Below are 15,939 nucleotides of genomic sequence, written 5' to 3'. Positions count from 1 at the left end.
GACAAACAAGGCTAGGACTCTTCAGTTCGGAGCGGAGATGGATGAGGAGGATGCGATCAAAGTTTATAGAATCATGAAAGTAGTAAACTAGATGCATACGTGATGGTTAGTCATCAAAATGCACAATATTAGAAGGACAAATGATACAGAGCAGATCGTTGCCTGGAGGTCAGTTTAAAGCAGATACAAGAAAGTACAGACTGGGCAGTGAAATTCTGGAAACTGCTGTCACAGAAAACTGTAGAGGCAGTGGTGGAAGGTTCAAAAAGGGATTAGGAATCAGCTAGTTTATAAACAGATGCTTAAGGGAACAGGCACAGATATGTCAACTGAAACTCCTAATCTAATGACAGTGGAAGCTAGACAAGTGTGAGGGGAGTAGGCAGTGGCCAGGTTTCCATGCTGTCCCTAAATAGCATCTGCTATTGCCACTCCCAGAGACAGAGCACTAGGCTAGATGGAGCATTTGCCTGATCCACTTACTGCACTCAATCTATTCCTTTTACAAGATATAGCACATTTGACTGGGAGTTAGGTGCTTTTGGTTGTGGAAGGAAATATCCACTGAAAAAGAAAACAATTGGTGTCCAAATTTGACTTGCATACACTGCAGAACAGCAATAGTACTATGGGAGCCCTCGTCAGACAGGTTGTTCATGAGGGCAAGCTAGACTTGAAAATTACAGATGAAACAGATGTTTCCTACTTATCTGAAGAACGCAGACAGAAACCTCCCTTCCCTGTTTCAGTTTCCTCCTCCCTGACAGATTTAAGCCTGATTTTTGTTAAAGCTGCCCCAGCTACACACAGCAAAGTTCTTTGTATAAACAACTGTGGAGTCACACACCATGTCACTACTAATGTAGCATGGTGAATGGGTTTTAGCTAGTCTAACTCCAAGAAGGAGCTGCAGGGAGCTGCTCTGCACTGCCACTTTCTCTGCAGGCCTTAGTCTGCAAAACCCTGGATCCTACAGTGGTATCAGCAGCCCTTCTTGGCAGCTTGCTGTCTTTATCATGATACTGTGTTTCAGATTCAAGAGCTAGAAAATGAGCTTGACATGGAGCAGAAACGAGGAATAGAGTCAGCGAAAGGTGCTTGCAAGTATGAACAAAGACTGAAGGAGCTCACTTACCAGGTATTTCAAATCCTCTGCCCTATTCTGTATCTTTCTTGTATTCTAAGTGCATCACCTTGGTCCATATTTCCAGGATGACTTTATTTTCACTTCTCACAGTCTGAAGAGGATAAGAAAAATATTTTCCGGCTTCAGGAACTGGTGGACAAGCTGCAGTTAAAAGTGAAAGCATACAACAAACAGGCTGAGGAAGCTGTGAGTGCAGGACTCTTTAAATCTTTGTGGGTCCTGGGTGGTTATTTCTGAAAAGTCTGGTCTCCCGGATTCATTAAAATAAGTGAATACTCAGTTTGATAGGACAGCGGTGGCCATTACCTTTGAATATTCCCTATATTTTGAAGAGTTTGGCTTACAACAGAGCAGGCACAGCTGTAATTATCATGGAGTTGTTAAACTTTTGGAGTCACACCAGCCAGTTTTCCTAGTACTCATGTTGCTGTTAGTAGTACAAATGCACTGAGTTCTGGCACTGCAAGGACAGAGCTGTGAGGCTGACTGTAGTAGGTTACATTACTATGGAGCAGGTGCAGGGTGTTAAGTGGAACAGGGTGATGACAGTTTGTGTGCATGTCACTGATGGCACCATGATTTCAGGAAGCACAGGCAAACACTAATCTCTCTCGATGCCGCAAGACCCAGCACAAGTTGGAAGAGGCTGAACAATGAGCTGATATTGCTGAAAGTCAGGTTAACAAACTGCAAGCCAAAAGCCATGATATTGGAAGACAGGTGAGTTCAAGGGCTGCAGAGGACCCTTCCTATTCACCAAGTGCCACAAAAATCTCTGCTCAAACACCTGGCAGCCACAGCTGTCTTTTTCCCACTTTTGCACTGGATTGTCATCATAAAGGAAGGACAGAGTTGGCACTTATTCAAAATCAGTGTTTTTTGAAAATCCTGTTGGTGCCTCCCAAGATATATACCAGATATAATCTACTGTAAGAATCCAGGTCTTTCAGCAGAATTGGGAGATAATACTTCTTTACCAGTAATATGGCATAACATGTGCAATAGCCACAGACCTGTAACAACCCCACAAGTAATTCAATTACCCCCAATAACCTATCTATTTATTTATTTAACATTTAGAAATCAGAAGAATGAGGTCCATGACCAGAGCTGCTGCAGGCTCCCTGACGCTAGAGACTTCAATGCATACAACAAATATTCATTACCTGCTTCTAATCACTAGGTATGCATGTAACTGCTGTTTGGCCTCTACATTCTTAGTCAACCCTAAGTAGATGTGAGAAATAAAAACAAACCTGCATGACACACTGGTGACTGTAAGGGCTATCAATTTGTAATGAGACTGAGTGTAAACGCTTACAGCAGGTAGGGCAGCAGTTACCCAAGTGTGTGTTACATCCGAGGCAGGGAAAAGAATTCCCAGGGTAATGGGCACAGACACCTCATTTGTCCTCTATGTTTTCAACTTTCATGCTTAGATACAGAAGTTAACAATTAAACAGGAGAACAGAAGAAAAAAGAAGGGGGGGGGGGGGGGGGGGGGGGGAGGAGGAGGGGGCGGGGGGGTGGGAGTCAGCAAAAATCTCTCCATAAGGTTGGAACAATATCAGCACTTAGGAACTGCTCCATTCTTCTGTCTGCTTTAGCCGTCCCTGACACAGTCCTGTGGGAAAGGGTAGAGCCTCTGCTCCACACAGTGCATGTGTGGGGATCTGCGGTGTCTAAGGGATGTGTGGGGATTGGCTGCATACGCTGTTTCCTGTGGTGTAGAGACCTGCTTGTGGAAGAAAGGGAAAATGAGGTGGTCTGCTCCACGCTGCCTGCGTGGGGCGGGAAGGCTGGGCCGTGAGCGTCCAAGGCAGGAGGGAGGGGAGATCCGCCGCACGGAGCGCCGTGGGGGGAGGAAGCCGCATGGCTGGCGCAGCTTCCACGAGGACCCCGCCGAGCCCCCCCTCCCCAGGCCGCGGAGCGGGGTAGCCCAGCGCCAGTGCTCTCCCGCAGCGCTGGAAAGCCCCGGCGCGCCGTGGGGCCGCAGCGGGAGCTCCCGGGAGGCCAGGCTCGGGGGGGGCCGTGCCGCCGCCCGGTCGCGGAAACCCAGCCTGCGGGGGCCGGCGGCGCTTGCAGAGGGCGCTTCCTCGCCGCGGCGGGGCCGGTGGCGGGTGAGGCCGTCCCGCCCTGGGCGCTGCTGAGTCGGAGGCGCTCGGCGGCGGCCCGGGCATTCCGGCAGGCGGCCCGGGCCGGGCCGTAGGCCTTGCGGCTGGGAACGTTCCTTCTCTTTCCGTCCTTCGGGGGAGAAGTGCTTTCACCGTACGCAATGTCGCGGCTCCTCAGCCTTGGTTTCACTTCCAAAGACGAGCAAGCTCGTGTGTCCCGAAGTGCAGGCCCAGTGCCTGAGGGGCATCACCCACTGAACTCTAGTCGGGGTCTCCATGTTCAAGGTTTGGAAACATCAGCCAGAAACCTCTTCCCAGGCTGGTGCTGGAGCAGGGCCATGTCTGAGTCCTCGGCCTGTCCTAGGAGCCTCCCGAGGTAGCCCCGTCCCTTGCCACGGTTCCCCTCCACCAACTTCAGGCTTCTGTAACATGGTGGGATTGTACTCTCACCTCAAAGTGCCACTCTGACATACTGTGTTTCAGCACCCTCTGTGGTGAGTAGAGTCAACACATCGAAAAAGAAGGGGCTGTTCTAGGCCACCATGGCCCAGGTCTTTATTGAGCTGCTTGTCATTTTCTAAGTATCAGACCTAAGTGAAAAAAAGGGATCATTTAGTAGAATCATATAATCATTTGTCAAAAGCAAAGATAAGGGGCCAATTAATTGGCTGTAGCTTCAAATTTTTCATTTTAAAACGTCTTTGTCAATAGGAACCATGTGGGGTAGTCGTGTTCAGCCAGGTGGTTCTGAGTGTCAGTGGCTCTGATCATTATTTTGTTTCATTTTTGTATTTGGACACAGGTGCCATCGACACATATCAGCTGATCACACCTGTCAAGTTTCCTGCCTCCCCTAAGTACATTCAGTACTTAGTGGCACACTGTTCTTATCTCCTTTATCTCATTCCTTGTTCCTTCCATCTCATTCCTTTCTCATTTAGGGAATTCAAAGATTGTTTTGGGAAACAATTGTGGCAATTGTTTTTGTATGTTGTGTCCAGTTTGGGCTTCTGTCATCCTTCCATATTTTGTACCCTGTCATCACTGTTGGCTGTAACCCATTTGCCTCCTGACTGGTCATCATCCCACTTGTATTTAGGGTTCTTTGTGCCAGTCATAGCTCTCTGGTGTTTTGTCTACTAATGCCCCATCACATGATGGTCTGTGATCACTGCCTGTCAAGCTGGTCAAAATCACCTTATTGTTTCTCTTCTTTTGCTCCATGGCTACCTGCTGTGATTGGCTCTAGCTTGTACGTTCCTCAGCATGGTATTTTCAATTGTTAGAGATAAGTATGGTTAGCAACGTCACAAACATAGCAGTCTGACTTGAACTGTCATTGTGTCCAAGCCCCTCTAAACTGGCAAGTCCTGCCCACACTCACATGACATGATACGGTTTTCATTGCACAGCTGTGCACATTAGGACCACGTCTGCCTCAGCCAACAAATGGTGCTGTGGTAAGCACAATGCAGGCACATAAATCAGTAGATTAGCAGGGTTTATCCTTTTGTTAAGTACTAACCAGTTCTTATAATTTTATTTGTATATAAAGGAAGAAACATGCAAAGAGGAGAAATGACATCTGCATTGGAGTTTTGTTCTGCAGGAGTGGTTTTTAACACTATTTTTTCTTTAACATGATGAGAGCTACAAGCACATTTATAAAGCTGAAAGCAAAGCCTTCATCTGAAAATTTCTTTGAACTCCCAGAAGCTTCTAGATGTGCATTGTAGTTGTCATAAGGTGAGATGTCACGTAGAACCCTCTGTATCCTTTGCTTTGTCGCAGTATACCAGGAAAGGAGAGGTAATGGAATGACCAGACACGTGTTACCCATGAGCCAGCACTGGCTTATTCTGGGCATGCCAGTCAGCAGTAAGAAGGATCATTTTGTGTGATCAGCTGTTTCTCTGCAGCTGTATTTCATTAAATCAGCCTGTTAGGTGTTCAGGTCATATGTTAGCATCAGCAGTCAAAAGAGCTTCAGTGGCTTCCTTTCATGACCTTTGATCGTGTCACCATGCTCATTTAAGACAGTTCTGGGAGAGACGCAGAAGGGACAAGGTAAATGTTAAAGACTTAGTCCAAATCTATACTACTCATCACCACTGTACAGAGGCAGAGTGCACTGTCCAAGCTGATGGTGGGCACAGTGCTCAGGCCAAAGGCTTGAACTGCTCTTAGGCTGAGGGAAAAAATAAAATATAGTAAAATAAAGTAAAACAAATAAAAAAAAAAAACAGGCCACACCTTTAAATTAGCTATAAATGTGAAAATAAAAGCAAACGTTCGTGTTATCTGTTCTTCAAAAATTGCACACTGTTCAACTAAGTATCTTTACACAGAGAGGATCTGAGAAGACAGGACAGTGGCATTGAGACTCCATAGACTGGGAAGAATGTGAACACAGGTCTGTGTCTAGCAATTCCAGTAAGCACCTCTAACCTCTGCCCAGCTTTGGAGTTTTTTGTATTTCTTTATTTCTGTATCCCTGTACTTAGCTTTTGCTTCTAAATTTATAAGAAATGCAGGTGTATTAGCATTAGCATTCTGAACAGAAGCAGACAGTTTCTAGAAAACAGGACAGGGAGTAAAGAGGACAAAACCAACCAAACAGAAAGCTGGAAGAAAATTGAAATAGGACAGCTGCTAGGGTTTCTAAATAAATTTTATTTATTTCTTTAAGAGCAAGAAACATACTACTGTTCATTTAGTTGACCTATGAGTAGTTTAAGTTATACTGAGGAAATAAAAAGTACATACTCTTTATTTTATGACACTAACAAATAAGCTTAATAGGAGAGCTGGAGCTTTGTCATACCTCAAGGTATACTAAGAATGTAGTAGAATGTTAGTATACCTCAAGGTGTACTAAGAACTCCTACTAGTTTGGCTATCTGTGAAGTCAGAAGGAGGATTAAAATGCTGATTTAAAAACATACCATGCACACACAAAGCTTATCCTTTCTAGGCATGGTGCCTGCTGCTCCTTTGAGGTCCTGGGGGAACAGATGGAAGTGGGATTCATTCCAGGGGCCTACAAGATTCTCTTTCAAGCCTGCAGGGCCTTTTGTGAGAAAAAGGGTAAATTGTGCTGAGAGTTACAGGCCATTTGCGTATGTCTGTGACCAACATTGGACCTTGTGCAGCTCTAAAAATATTTTGCAGAAAATTAGGATTTCTCAGGGATGAAACATTGCTCCTATATGTCACCATTGCTCATCACATGTATTACCAGACAAAGCACAAGAAGACTGAGGTAACTTTTCAGCTGGTAAATTTTGGTCTAATTGACCTCATAGGTTTGTTCTAATTCTATGAAATAATAAATCCTGTTATATTTTCTACCTGGGATAGAACAACTCCCTGCATCAATGCAGACTAGGAATTGACTGGCTAGGGTGCAGCTCTGCAGAAAAGACTTAGGGAACCTCATGGAAAACAAGCTAGACATAGGTCAGCAATGCACTCCTGTAGTGATAATGCTAACCAGTCATTGGATTGCATTGCATTAGTAAGTAGCTAGTAATGGATCTAGCAGGTGGAGGGATGTGATTATTCACTTTATTTGACACTGATGAGACTGCTTCTGTAATACTTTGTACAGTTCTCTGACATGCCCCCCACGCCCCACCCCCCGATTATATTAGAGGTGTCGACATACTGGAGAGAATCTAGCAAAAGCCCCTAGTATGATCGGTCAGCTGTAACAGATGCCATATGAAGATGCAAAGGGAATTAGATTTGTTTGGTCTGAAGAAGAGGAGGCTTAGGGACTGTGTAACTAAAATTAACACTGCTGAAAAGGGTGGATGCAAATTAGATGCATCCAGGCTTTTCTTGCAAGTGCAAAGTGAAAGGCCAAAAGGCAATGGTCTCATGTTGCAAACCAGGAAGATGTTTTTTGACAAATACATTGTCTACCATGAGAGTGGTGATGCCCTGTGACATGCTGCCCAGAGACTCTGCAGAGAATCTGTGTCCTTAGGGATTTACAGGATTCCCATGAGCAAGGCCCTGAGCAACTTTATCTAGCTTTGAAGTTAGCCCTGCTTGGAGTAGGAAATTGGACTGAAGACCTCCAATAGCCCTTCCAAGCCACATTTTTCAGTGATTCAGTGAACCCACCAAGCAGTGGCTTTCTGCTGGTTGAAGACTGATCAATTCAGTGAAAAGGCTGGAGAACACAAAACTGATACCAGGCTGTTGTGGTTTAGCCCGGCTGGCAGCCAAACACCACACAGCCGTTCGCTCACCCTCCCCCCTCCCTCTACGGGATGGGGGAGAGAACCGGGAAAGTGAAGTCTGTGAGTTGAGATAAAGACAGTTTATTAAGACAGGGAAAATAATAACAACAATAATAATAGTATTAATAGTAATAATGTGTACGAAATAAGTGATGCACAATGCAATTGCTCACCACCCGTTGACCGATGCCCCGCCTATCCCTGAGCAGCCGGCCCCCCCCTCCACCCCGGCTAGCCACCCCTATATATTGTTCAGCATGACGTCAGATGGTATGGAATACCCCTTTGGCCAGTTTGGGTCAGCTGTCCTGGGTCTGTCCCCTCCCAGCTCCTGCTGCATCCCTAGCCTGCTCGCTAGCAGGACAGAGCGAGAAGCTGAAAAGTCCTTGGCTTGGTGTAAGCACTGCTCTACAACAATTAAAACATCAGCATGTTATCAGCGCTCTTCTCATTCTAATCCAAAACATAGCACCCTGCCAGCTACTAGGAGGAAAATTAACTCTGTCCTACCTGAAACCAGGACACAGGCACAGGAGGGTCAGAAGGATGCAGCTAACAGGAAGGGTGATGGCTGAGGAAGGATAGCATGGATGGTCTCTCAGACACCATCCAAGTGAGCTATCCAATCACTTCCTTCAGTGCCCAAAGTGATGACTCCAGGTATAAAGTGCAATATCTTTTTCCCATTATAGAGCATAGGATTTTAATCTCCATCCTTGAACATATTTAAAAGCCATCTGGACATAGTCCTGGGCAAGCAGACCTAGGTGGCCCTGCTTGTGGACTAGATGACCTCCAGAGGTCACTTCCAGCCTCAAACATTCTGTGATTCAGTTATTCTAATTTTATATGTTGATCTTAACATCTGGTCCAACTCCAGCCACCCAGCTTCACTCACGCCCCCAGGAGCATGTTTCCTTTCATGTATTAGCATCTCTAACCCTTACTTATCACCTAAAATATTAGAGAACTTTTAAAATCTGAGATTAAAATTTCCAATTAAAATTCTAAGCTAACTGAAAATTTGAATTTATCATGTGCATGTTTCCTGGGTATGGTCTACTTATCTAGAGTACATTACATTATTAGGATATGTCACCGTTTATTTCAAACCTTCTTAATCATCTTAGTTACCTCTCTGGGGCAATGGAGGCCATGAAAACCCTGTAACCTTTTCTTTCCGCTGTGTCTGACAACATGACCCAAAACAGAAACTTCCCCACTAGCCAGAGGAGCTCACTTGATTTTCAGAAACTCTTCTTTCTGTACTCTTTCTGGCCACAGGAGACTTTCTAAGAAAATCTGGATATTTCCTTTCTTTCAATTATTTCCTAAGTACCCAAACCTCATTGGATATGTGAAATTAAGACTGTTGTTATTAGAATCATAGAATAGTTTGGGTTGGAAGGGATATTGAAGACCATCTAGTTCCAGCCCCCTGCCATGGACAGGGATACTTTCCACTAGATCAGGTTGCCCAAAGCTCCATCCAACCTGGCCTTGAACACATCTGGGGGTCAGGCATCCACAGTGTATCTGGGCAACCTGGTCCAGTGCCTCGCCACCTTCATTATGAAGAATTTCTTCCTTATATCTAATCTAAACATACCCTTTTTTTAGTTTAAAATTGTTACACCTTGTCCTATCACTACATTCTCTGATAAAAACTCTCTCCCCATCTTTCTTTGTAGGCCTGCCATAAATTCTCACTAGAGCCTTCTCTTCCCTAGGCTAAACAAATCCAGCTTTCTCAGCCTTTCTTCACAGGACTGGTGCTCCAGCCCTCCTCTGGACTCACTGTAATATGTCCATGTCCTACTTGTGTTGGGGGCTCCAGAGCTGAATGCAGTGTTCCAGGTGGGGGTCTTACAAGAACAGAGTAGAAGGGGATAATCATCTTCCTCGCCCTGCTGGTCACGCTTCTTTTGATGCAGCCCAGGATACAGTTGACTTTGTGGGCTGCAAGTGCACATTGCTAACTCATGTTGAGTTTTTCATCCACCAGTACCCCCAAGTTCTTCTCTGCAAGACTGTTTTCTATCCACTCATTATCAAGCCTGTTTTCATGTTTGGGATTGCCCTGACTCAGGTGCAAGACCTTCGCTCTTGACCTTATTCTTTGATACCAGTATGGATCACTGTCTCATATAGTTCATATGGCCAACTTCTCAATCTTTTGGGCAGCTCCAGATCTAGGTGTAGCTTGTTGGACACAAGGAGCAGTGACCCTAACTTTTTCAAACTCTTCCACTGCAATTTGCAGATCTGCAGAGTAGTTTGGAAATGTAGAAGAAAGAGCTGGAGAGAGGCATCTGTGAGGGCTGAGAAAGAGTTGGGGAATTATTTTTAGCAGATCCCCACTGGAAAATAGAATGAGGAAAAGGTTGGTCACAGTAAGCAGTGCTGTACTGGGTCCTTGTTAGAAAGTTCCAAGAGGAGGGTAAGCAGTGGACTTGAAGTGCCAGTTTGCAGACAGCTTACTGCCAACCTGTTGTTTGTAAGTTTGTGTCAGCAACAGCAGATTTTTAAGATTAAAGCTGTCAAGGGAAAACTAATGCTGAGTTTCCAGAGAGCTTGTGGGACTGAATCCTCATCTTCAGTACTAGGGATGAACATAGTTTTTGCCTAATTCTTAGAGACTTTCCTGTATGACTCATTGTTCATGAGAGAATAGCAGCTTTATACACAGATGGTTGCAGAACAGAGATGCCATTGAGAGGAAAACACTAAGACATCTATGTTCTGCAGATACAGGCACACACATATACACAGATCAACGACTTTATCCACAGAAAGCAGACAGTCAGTCCTGCTCAGTGTGCTCAGGCAGAATCTCTGCTCTTTCATGACATAAGAAATTCCTGATGGAATTCAAGTAATGAGCAGTTCATGATGAACAGCAAAGTTTAGTATCAGTGAAATATCAACGTCCAAACGAGCACACCCAGGGGAAGTTTGGCTGGAGGACTGCCTAGCTGTATTGCTCTTTTTAGCTGGCTAAAAGTCTAATTCTCCGTGGGATCAAAAGAAAGGTTCAGATGCTCTGGGACCTAGCAACCTGTTGTAGATGATCTGGCAAGACCAGATCACACCACTGAGACTGATGCTAAACCAGAGAGAAAGATATTTGAAGGAAAGTTTATGGGCTTTCGTCAGAGACATCTTGGGATGTTTTCCTGCTTTTCCAATGTCTCTTCATTTGATCTTGGACAAGTTCCTTAAGATACTTAAAGTGGGTGATTCATGTATGTTCATGTCCATGTCTTTACATGCAGGTAACCTTCAGTTCAACCATTCAAGTTTGGGCATCAGTGCAGCTATAACATTATAAAGGTCAGCGTAGGTGAGTTGTGCTTACGACAGTGGGCCAACTGCCTCAGACAAAACAGGCAAGAGGCAGGTTCCAAAATACAGTGCCTGAATTGGAAAACCTGGCTACAGGATCTTATGGATCCCAAAAGTTTTCATGGGCTCAAAAAATAACTGCCCAAAATAATGGAAATGAGCTCTTCTAAATACAAGATACCGTTTCTCACTGGGGAGGATCTGAGCTATCATTAGCAGGAAATCCAGAGGATATTCTGCAGAAATAAGTCTCTGCACCTGTCCTTTTTCCTAAACTTCTGCTATTAAACATTGCTGGCAAGAGGATAATAAACCAGACAGACCTGTGGTCTAACCCAGAGCTATTTGTCTTATGTTCTTGTATAGCACCTAGAAATTGAAAAACAAATGTCCACAGCTTGTTGGTTACTGATAACTGAAACAACATGATTTATAGATAACACCTTTCTTCTTTCTAAGGATTTTTCTCTTTTGCATGAAATAACTAAACTTTCAATAAAGAAATGCTTAAAATTGTGATAGATGCTTAAAGTTCTGGCTATAGAATTTATCTGGGAGAAGAGAAGACAAGGTTATGGTATTTGTTTTAATGAATATAAATGCTTGGGAGTCATTGAGTTGGTCTAGAGGTATGCCCTCATTTGTGAATGTTCTTGTCGCTATTGAATGCCCTGGTCTCTTACCCAAAGCATATTTAGCTTGCACCAACAGGAGCAGCAGCAAGATGGACTGATAGCAGTTCTCTCCTGGAAGTCTGTAGCCAGCTGATTAGAGCACATTTTTGTGACTTAGACTTTCCAGATTCCCAGGCAGAGAGAACTGAACACTGAACTGCTGTAGAGAAGTCATGGCATCAACATTTCAAGTAAGGTTGTTTGTGACAACAGGGTGTTGGTGACACCTAACTCTTAAGCTGAAGAGTCAGAGTTATGAATCACATTTATATGACCATATATGTGCCTGTCATGTAATAGGGTGTGACCTGCCCTGCCTCTCCACAGAGAGTATGTTGACTGTAAGGAGGATGATGTTATCAGAACAGTTTGTTATTCTCAGCTTGTTTCCAAGAAAGGGAGTGAATGGAAGCAGTAAGCTCTCCAGGTGAATTATCCTGGCAGGCAAATCCAGTTTAGTCTCAGGTGAATCACCACAAGCTGTTTGTTCATGTCATATCACTGTCCCTTTATAGACAGAGACTGTGTTTAAGTCTGGCTCTAAAATAGTAGGTACAGCTCTGGGCATTGACAGATGACATAGGTACAGATGACTAAACCTGCCCTAGAACATCACTAAGTTTTACAGTGGCCACAGTCAGGCAATGAACTGAACATCTGATCTGATCTTATTTTCATAATTGACCTTGTACAAGAAGAGTTCCAATGTCAGCAGAGCCACCTGAACAGGGCTCTGAAACAGGCAGAAATCAAAGGTAAAGCTATTCTGTATAATCAAGTTTTTGTATTGTGCTTGAAACACATATTTGGTCTTATGAACATGAGTCATAACTCTGAGTCCTCTCCCTGGAATGTTTGAATTCCTGGACGCTTAAATTTCCAAGTGTGATACTCCAGAATATCTAGTTTAGGAAGTTACTAAACTGCAGTTTGGTTGATGATGGGAGAATATTCAAGGGAAAAACTGCTGTATGTTTTCTTGCTCTTTCACTCTACCCCATGCATTCTCTTTGAGTTGCTGTCAGAAAGACTGTAGTCTAGATTAAATTTTGTTCTGAGCTGCTGTATCTGTTCTTACGTTTTGGCTGTTCAAAGTATTGGAAATAGTCCCTTCCCATCAAAAACTATAGCATTTAAACATTTTAAAAACTGGTAATGTCGTTTATGTACAGGCTTGGAATATTTCCTCTCCAACAACAGAACTAATTTCTTCTAGGCAGTTAGACTGCAAAGATCATTTAAAGATCTACTACTACATGTGGTTTCTTTTTAGTCTCTTTCTTTGCTAATGCTTGGCCTCATGATATCTGGTGTTGCTGTGTCTTGCAAATAGCTGTGTCCAATCAATTTTTCAAGTGATTTTCAAGCAGTCTGTCATAACCAAAAAAAGCTCTCCCATGCACCTATGCTAGCTCCTTCTCGTTTTGAGCTCTGCAGGATCTTTGAGCTCTGCAGGATCTTTTCTTTTTTTTTTTTTTTTTTTTTTTTTTACCCCATGGGCTAAAGAGATTGTCAGCTGTTGCATTAAAGAAACAAAATATGGACCATGCTGTTTCTACTGCTGTCAGATGTGGACTTTCCATTACTCCCATGATGTTCTTAGGCCCCTCTTCAGGGAATCTCCACATCTGTACAGGGCTTTAGTGGTGTCACTTTAAGCTCCAGATACAAACTGTAAAATCAAGCCAATAAGGATTAATTCATCTCTGACTAGATAACTATAATTGAGGCTCTCTGCAGCATTATATGAAGTTGGCTTTTTCACATTCACAGACAACATTTTACTGACACTAAGGTTTGTTTAAAAGTTTGATATCTAAGATTAAGGTCTTCATCCTAGACTTTCTGGTAGCAGACAGAGAAGAAGTCCTCTCAAGTTGAGATTCATCTAATTTTAATACAGAATGTGTTCATGTGACACTAATTCTAGAATGGGCTTTTCACTGCTAATTGGAATACTCTCCCAGATCAGATGACAGAATATGACAGTTGTGATGGCTCAGGAAATAAATCTGTAGAGATCTTACAGCCAGAGGGATTGTTCTGAGCATCAGTCAGACCTGCTGAGTACTAGCCAGAGAATACCTGCATCCCAACAAGATGCTTTAGCTGAGCTGGAACAGATGATAGAAAACATGACTGAAACTAAGAGCTGAACAATTCATTCCAATGCTCTGTACCATTGCTGTTGCAAACCTTCATATTTCTAAGATGGCTTCTTTATCTTCCATCCAGTGTCTCTGGTTCTCATATCTTATGCTATATGAAAATGCTTTCTATGCCCAGAAATCCTTTTTCTTCTAATGAACAAGTCACTTCCACAAGAATATCCTCCACAATAAAGAGAAGACGTGATGCAGAAACAAACATTTGTATAAGCCTTTGGTGAGAGAGCTGCTCTCTGTGCAAGTAAAGCCATTCTTCAAGTTGAGAAGAAGGTCCAGGCACGTCTAAAGAAAAACTGACCATGTAATTATCTGCACAATGAAATGAGGATTGCTTTGGGGACCTGTTCAAGAAACATACTTCGAGTGACTGAAAGTGACTTAATAGTGACTCTGTCATGAACAAAGCCTTTCTGTTGTCAGGTCTGACATTTGTACACAACCAAAGTGAAGTTGTAGTAACAGATTTAGAAAGATAACGTAAAATATGTATGAAGGTAGTGTTTGCATTTGGACCTGTCTGCTAGTAGATGTAAAGTCCTGAAAAGCTGAAGTTTGTAATTGTTTCAGGAAATGGACAATCCCAGGACTAAAAACCTACTGAAGGATTTCTCACTGAGAAAGTTTACCTACAGAACATAAGCCACTAAAAATATAAGAAAGGGAGATGGGAAAGCAGAACAAGCTGGAAGAATAAAAATAGCAGAGGAAAAAATGTCAGAAACTAACAACAACAACAAAAAAATAACACTAAACATAAGAAAGAAAAGTAAAATTTAGAATAAAATTCATTGTTGTACATGAAAGCTCTGTACTATTTGTATCTGTGTTCCAACATAGGCATAGACTGGATTGTATTTTCTGAAAAAAAAATGTGTTGCTTTTTTTGGTTCAAATCTAGTTCTTCCCATCTAGCAATGGCATTGTTAGAGAAAACTGCTGAAAGATGTACATGGATGTATGCCATGATAATTGGGTCAGTTGCTTTTTGCCAGACAAGGCACAGCTGTCATGATAATAACACATAATGGTTGTGAGATAAAGAGCGTGTGTGTATGTGTGTGTGTACCATCAAGGTCTCTCAAACACATGCACAACGAGATCAGCGCTCACACACTTGCACATAACTACGATTCTAAGAGAGCAAACTCCCATTTGCCATTCAGATAACCTCTCCAGGGAGGTGTGTTGTCTTCCTGGAGTGCGTGTCAAAGACATTAGGAAGGCTCAGTCGCAGCTCATTAAACCAGAGGGCTACTATCCTCTTATCATCGTCCTGGTTTCAGTTAGGATAGGGTTAATTTTCCTCCTAGTCGCTGGTAGGGTGCTGTTTTGGATTAGGATGAGAAGAGTGTTGATAACAACCTAATGTTTTAATTGTTGCAGAGCAGGGCTTACACCAAGCCAAGGACTTTTCAGCTTCTTGCTCTGTCCTGCCAGCGGGCAGTCTGGGGGTGCAGCAGGAGCTGGGAGGGGACAGACCCAGGACAGCTGACCCAAACTGGCCAAAGGGGTATTCCATACCATCTGATGTCATGCTAAACAATACATAGGGGTGGCTGGCTGAGGTGGGGGGACTGGCTGCTTAGGGATAGGCTGGGCATAGGTCAGCGGGTGGTGAGCAATTGCATTGTGCATCACTTGTTTCATACACATTATTAGTAGTACTACTATAATAATAATAATTATTATTATTATTATTTTCCTGTCTTAATAAACTGTCTTTATCTCAACTCACAGGCTTCACTTTCCCGTTTCTCTTCCCCATCCCAGAGAGGGAGGGGGGAGGGTGAGCGAACGGCTGTGTGGTGTTTAGCTGCCAGCCGGGTTAAACCACAAGAGTCATTCAGGCTGGGTCCCGGGAAGCTGCAACAAAGAAAATGAGTAACATTAAAAAGGACTTTGCATCCCTGGGAAGGATGTTGAAGGGATCGGGGGTGCAGGTAGTGTTCTCATCTGTCCTCCCCGTGGGTGACTGGGACCCTGAAAGAAGGGAGAGAATGAGACAGGTAAATGACTGGCTGAGGGGGTGGTGTCTAGACCAAGGCTTGGGTATTTTGATCTTGGGCAGGCCTTTGAGAAGCCGGGTATGTGGGCTGCTGACGGACTCCGACTTGGCAAGTGGGGCACAAGTGTATTGGGGAGCAAGCTCTCTGGACTGATTACCAGGGCTTTAAACTAGGTTTAATGGGGGAAGGGAGGGGAGTTAGATGTGACAGAAGAGGGCTGGGGGATGCTGTCACT

The 15,939-nt window shown here is 43.7% G+C and overlaps 1 long non-coding RNA gene and 1 pseudogene across 2 annotated transcripts in view; one reads left to right on the top strand and one right to left on the bottom strand.

Moving 5' to 3' along the window:
• LOC121056914 overlaps nt 1-1,735 on the bottom strand; it is a 56,371-nt gene extending 54,636 nt beyond the window's left edge. For both annotated transcript variants that reach the window (XR_005813558.1, XR_005813559.1), the window contains exon 1: nt 1,136-1,735. This is a non-coding gene — a long non-coding RNA (uncharacterized LOC121056914). The remainder of the gene's footprint in view (nt 1-1,135) is intronic.
• LOC121056913 overlaps nt 1-1,860 on the top strand; it is a 36,297-nt pseudogene extending 34,437 nt beyond the window's left edge.
• The last annotated feature ends 14,079 nt before the right edge of the window (nt 1,861-15,939 follow it).

Source organism: Cygnus olor, chromosome 18 (assembly GCF_009769625.2).
Source record: "Cygnus olor isolate bCygOlo1 chromosome 18, bCygOlo1.pri.v2, whole genome shotgun sequence".
Classification (NCBI taxonomy): domain Eukaryota; kingdom Metazoa; phylum Chordata; class Aves; order Anseriformes; family Anatidae; genus Cygnus; species Cygnus olor.
The sequence above is the reverse complement of the archived record's forward strand: the minus strand, read 5'-3'. Positions and strand labels throughout refer to the sequence as shown.